Below are 6,000 nucleotides of genomic sequence, written 5' to 3' on the forward strand. Positions count from 1 at the left end.
GTAATCACGTAAAGTTCGTTTTGTTTGCATATCGCGGCCAGGCCGAACTTTTGAGCTTTCAGATTAAACTTCATACCGCAATTTTAAGTGCATTTACTGATAGTGTAGTGTGCTAAATACATTTGCTGCTCCTTTATATCTGTAGAGTATCGTCATCTCTCAAGTAATTTCCAGTAAAAAAACTTCTGAACCACTGTTTACATATTCGCGAGTAGGCCTAATTTTTCGTACATGTATTTTCATTGTTTTCTGGTAACTTAATTGTCTTTCTGTCACTAAAATCGATTTGTACCATGAGTGTAAAGTGCCTGACGTGCCGTAGAATCGTTAGCTCTGGGGTCTGGTGTGATGGATGTAGTAACTTTTTTCATTGGGGCGATTGTAGTGGCGTGGGAATTGGGAAAATGAGCGAGACGCATCAGTGGTTCTGTAGGCTATGCAGTAGAGATAGAAAGATTGTGGCATAGGAGGGGAAAATTGCTGCCCTTCAGGCTGAGTTAGATGAGGCTAGGCGAGAACTGGGCAGGTTAAGGGGGGAGAAGGGTAAACGGGTGGGAAGTGGCAACAGGCATAAGGAACAGGCCAAGAAATTCTTCTGACAGCTTTGTTATTAATGTACAAAATAGGTTTGACCTGTTGCCTCAGTCAGAAACTGATAACCTCTCACAGAAGTACATGTAGACAGGGCTCAACAAGCTTTCAGCAGCAAATTGAATAAGAATGTAGGGAAGCCTGCAAACAGAAAGAAAGGCTTGTTGCTAGGTAGTTTGCATGCTAGGGGTGTGGGCCAACTTCTGCAGGATGAATTAGGGTCAGAATACCAGGTCACAAGTTTTTTTCAAACCTAGTGCTGGACTGGGGCAGGTTACAGAGGATTTAGGTTCACTATGTAGAGGCTTCACTAAGGAAGATACCGTGGTTATTGTGGGTGGGCCGGGCAACAGTATTGACAGAGATCCGGGGTACAGTATAGAGTGTGACCCGGCAAAGATTGCATCAACATCGAGTCATACCAGTGTTTGGTTTGTGTCGGTTCTGGAGCGCCACGACCGACCTCATTTGAGCTCTTCTGTCAGGAGAGTTAATTTGGAGTTGGAACGACTACTTGGATCTGGTGCAGGATCACACATTGGTGTGGCTCCTGTTGATTCACTCTGTAGGTGGGACTATACTAGACATGGCCTACACCTCAACAAGAAAGGGAAGGGTAAACTGGCTGGGCTGATAGCAGGAAATTTAAAGGGGGAAGGAACTACATCTCATGGTGGAAACACTTTTTTAGTGTAAGATCAGTGTCCAGTGGGAAACTCAGCCAGGCAAGTACTAAAGATGTTAAAAAAGTTAAGATACTCGCAAAAGTAAAGTGAAAAATAATGTTAATATATTTCATCAAAATATTGGGGGATTGAAGAATAAAATTAATAAGCTTCTGCTTTGTTTAGAAGATATAGAAACTGAGAATGTAATAGATGTACTATGCCTGTCTGAGCATCACATTGTCACTGATATGCAAAAGGTTAGCATCAATGGGTATAAATTAGCTGCACATGTAAGTAGAGATAATACAATGAGAGGAGGAGTTGCCATATATGTCAAAAGCTTCCACAGTGTAAAAAATTTAGAAACTAAAAAATTTTGTGTAGATAAACATATGGAAGCATGTGCCACTGAACTAAATGATGGCATTTTCATAATTGTAACAGTGTATAGGCCTCCCTCAGGGAATTTCCAGCTATTTGTAGAAAACTTGGATGGTTTGTTGTGCTATCTGTCAGACAGACATTTGTGGGGATTTTAATGTTGATTCCCTGAAAGAGTTTAATAGGAAGAATGACCTTGTAATATTACTCAGTTCTTTCAGTTTGAGCTCCATCATTGATTTTCCTACTCGGATAACAAAGAACAGCAGTACATTGATAGACAACTTTTTTATAGACCAAGATAAGTTTAAGGACATAAATGCTTGTCCTGTTGAGAATGGTCTTTCAGATCATGGTGCACAGCTAGTTACAGTACATGACATAGCTCCATGCAGTATATCAAATCAGACTTTCAAAGCAGTGCGTTCAGTTAACAATATAAATATTGCAAACTTTAGGGAAAGCCTACAGCAGCTAGACTGGGATGAAGTGTATAAGGAACCCGATGCAAACTTGAAATATAACTTATTTCACGATATATTTTTAAGGGTATTTGAAAATTGTTTTCCCAAGAAAATAGTTAAACATAATTCCAAGAAAACGTATAAAAAACTGGCCAACTAAAGGAATAAGAATATCTTGCAACCGTAAAAGAGAACTGTATCTAACAGCAAGAGGGAGTACTGACCCCGAAGTTGTTCAATATTATAAAAACTATTGTGCGGTACTAAGAAAAGTTATTAAAGTCCAGAAGCATGTGTATCATGTCTGAGATTAGTAACTCTGATAATAAAATTAAAGCAATTTGGAATATTATTGAAAGGGAAACAGGGCAACCAAGAGCACAGGAAGACTTTAGTGCCATAAAACTGAATGACAAGTCTACTAACAAACAATCAGAAATTGAAAATATTTTCAGTAATCATTTTTTAAATGTTGTGGAGAAAATATGATCTAGATCTTCACTAGAAGAGGCAAGACTACTAATAGAAGAGGCCATACATGTGCAGTTTGAAACAACTGTAATTCCACCAACCTCTCCCTCTGAAATCAGTAAAATAATAAACTCACTGAAAAGTAAAAGCTCTTACGGAATTGATGGTATTTCCAGCAAGGTACTTAAAGCTTGTTCCCACAGATAAGAAGGATTCTCAGCCACATATGTAATAGCTCTTTGGAGCAGGGTGTTTTCCCCGATAGACTGAAATATGCCATTGTAAAACCATTGCATAAAAAGGGGGATACGTCGGATGTCAAGAACTACCGCCCAATCTCTCTTGACAGCTCTATCAAAAATTTTTGAGAAAGTAATGTCTTCAAGAGTAGCCTCCCATATTTGTAAAAATAAAGTACTAACAAAATGTCAGTTTGGTTTTCAGAAAGGCTTTTCAACAGAAAATGCTATATATGCTTTCACTGATCAAATATTAAATACTCTGAATAACCGGACTTCACCCATGGGTGTTTTTTGTGATCTCTTGAAGGCCTTTGAGTGTGTAAATCATGGAATTCTTTTAGATAAGCTAAATCATTATGGTTTGAGTGGGGCAGTGCACAAATGGTTTGTTTCATACTTAACTGGAAGATGGCAGAAAGTTGAAATAAGTGGTTCATGTAATGTTAAAACAACAGCTGATTCCTCAAACTCGGGGGCTATAAAGTACGGGGTCCCACAGGGTTCGGTCTTAGGTCCTTTACTGTTCTTGATATATATTAATGACATAGCATTCCACATTGATGAAGATGCAAAGTTAGTTCTTTTTGCTGATGATACAAGTATAGTAATAACATCCAAAAATCAAGAACTAAGTTATGTAATTGTAAATGATGTTTTTCACAAAATTATTAAGTGGTTCTCAGCAAACGGACTCTCTTTAAATTTTGATAAAACACAGTATATACAGGTCCGTACAGTAAACGGCACAACTCCAGTGATAAATATAGAATTTGAACAGAAGTCTGTAGCTAAGGTAGAATTTTCAAAAGTTTTAGGTGTGTCCATTGATGAGAGGTTAAACTGGAAGCAACACATTGATAGTCTGCTCAAACGTCAGAGTTCAGCTACGTATGCTATTAGGGTTATTGCAAATTTTGGTGATAAGAATCTCAGTAAATTAGCTTACTATGCCTACTTTCATTCACTGCTTTCGTTGTTGTTTGTTGTTGTGGTCTTCAGTCCTGAGACTGGTTTGATGCAGCTCTCCATGCTACTCTATCCTGTGCAAGCTTTTTCATCTCCCAGTACCTACTGCAACCTACATCCTTCTGAATCTGCTTAGTGTATTCACCTCTTGGTCTCCCTCTACGATTTTTACCCTCCACGCTGTCCTCTAATACTAAATTGGTGATCCCTTGATGCCTCAGAACATGTCCTACCAACCGATCCCTTCTTCTGGTCAAGTTGTGCCACAAACTCCTCTTCTCCCCAATCCTATTCAATACTTCCTCATTAGTTATGTGATCTACCAATCTAATCTTCAGCATTCTTCTGTAGCACCACATTTCGAAAGCTTCTATTCTCCTCTTGTCCAAACTATTTATCGTCCATGTTTCACTTCCATACATGGCTACACTCCATACAAATACTTTCAGAAATGACTTCCTGACACTTAAATCAATACTGGATGTTAACAAATTTCTCTTCTTCAGAAACGCTTTCCTTGCCATTGCCAGCCTACATTTTATATCCTCTCTACTTCGACCATCATCAGTTATTTTGCTCCCCAAATAGCAAAACTCCTTTACTACTTTAAGTGCCTCATTTCCTAATCTAATTCCCTCAGCATCCCCCGACTTAATTAGACTACATTCCATTATCCTTGTTTTGCTTTTGTTGATGTTCATCTTATATCCTCCTCTCAAGACACTGTCCATTCCATTCAACTGCTCTTCCAAGTCCTTTGCAGTCTCTGACAGAATTACAATGTCATCGGCGAACCTCAAAGTTTTTATTTCTTCTCCATGAATTTTAATACCTACCCCGAATTTTTCTTTTGTTTCCTTTACTGCTTGCTCAATATACAGATTGAACAACATCGGGGAGAGGCTACAACCCTGTCTTACTCCCTTCCCAACCACTGCTTCCCTTTCATGTCCATCGACTCTTATAACTGCCATCTGGTTTCTGTACAAATTGTAAATAGCCTTTCGCTCCCTGTATTTTACCCCTGCCACCTTCAGAATTTGAAAGAGAGTATTCCAGTCAACATTGTCAAAAGCTTTCTCTAAGTCTACAAATGCTAGAAATGTAGGTTTGCCTTTCCTTAATCTTTCTTCTAAGATAAGTCGTAGGGTAAGTATTGCCTCACGTGTTCCAGTGTTTTTACGGAATCCAAACTGATCTTCCCCAAGGTTGGCTTCTACTAGTTTTTCCATTCGTCTGTAAAGAATTCGTGTTAGTATTTTGCAGCTGTGACTTATTAAGCTGATAGTTCGGTAATTTTCACATCTGTCAACACCTGCTTTCTTTGGGATTGGAATTATTATATTCTTCTTGAAGTCTGAGGGTATTTCGCCTGTTTCATACATCTTGCTCACCAGATGGTAGAGTTTTGTCAGGACTGGCTCTCCCACAGCCGTCAGTAGTTCCAATGGAATATTATCTACTCCGGGGGCCTTGTTTCGACTCAGGTCTTTCAGTGCTCTGTCAAACTCTTCACGCAGTATCGTATCTCCCATTTCATCTTCATCTATATCTACATCCTCTTCAGTTTCCATAATATTGTCCTCAAGTACATCGCCCTTGTACAGACCCTCTATATATTCCTTCCACCTTTCTGCTTTCCCTTCTTTGCTTAGAACTGGGTTTCCATCTGAGCTCTTGATATTCATACAAGTCGTTCTCTTATCTCCAAAGGTCTCTTTAATTTTCCTGTAGGCGGTATCTATCTTACCCCTAGTGAGATAGGCCTCTACATCCTTACATTTGTCCTCTAGCCATCCCTGTTTAGCCATTTTGCACTTCCTGTCGATCTCATTTTTGAGACGTTTGTATTCCTTTTCGCTTGTTTCACTTACTGCATTTTTATATTTTCTCCTTTCATCAATTAAATTCAATATTTCTTCTGTTACCCAAGGATTTCTACTAGCCCTCGTCTTTTTACCTACTTGATCCTCTGCTGCCTTCACTACTTCATCCCTCAAAGCTACCCATTCTTCTTCTACTGTATTTATTTCCCCCATTCCTGTCAATTGCTCCCTTATGCTCTCCCTGAATCTCTGTACAACCTCTGGTTCTTTCAGTTTATCCAGGTCCCATCTCCTTAAATTCCCACCTTTTTGCAGTTTCTTCAGTTTTAATCTACAGGTCATAACCAATAGATTGTGGTCAGAGTCCACATCTGCCCCTGGAAATGCCTTA

Source organism: Schistocerca americana, chromosome 3, assembly GCF_021461395.2.
Source record: "Schistocerca americana isolate TAMUIC-IGC-003095 chromosome 3, iqSchAmer2.1, whole genome shotgun sequence".
Lineage (NCBI taxonomy): Eukaryota > Metazoa > Arthropoda > Insecta > Orthoptera > Acrididae > Schistocerca > Schistocerca americana.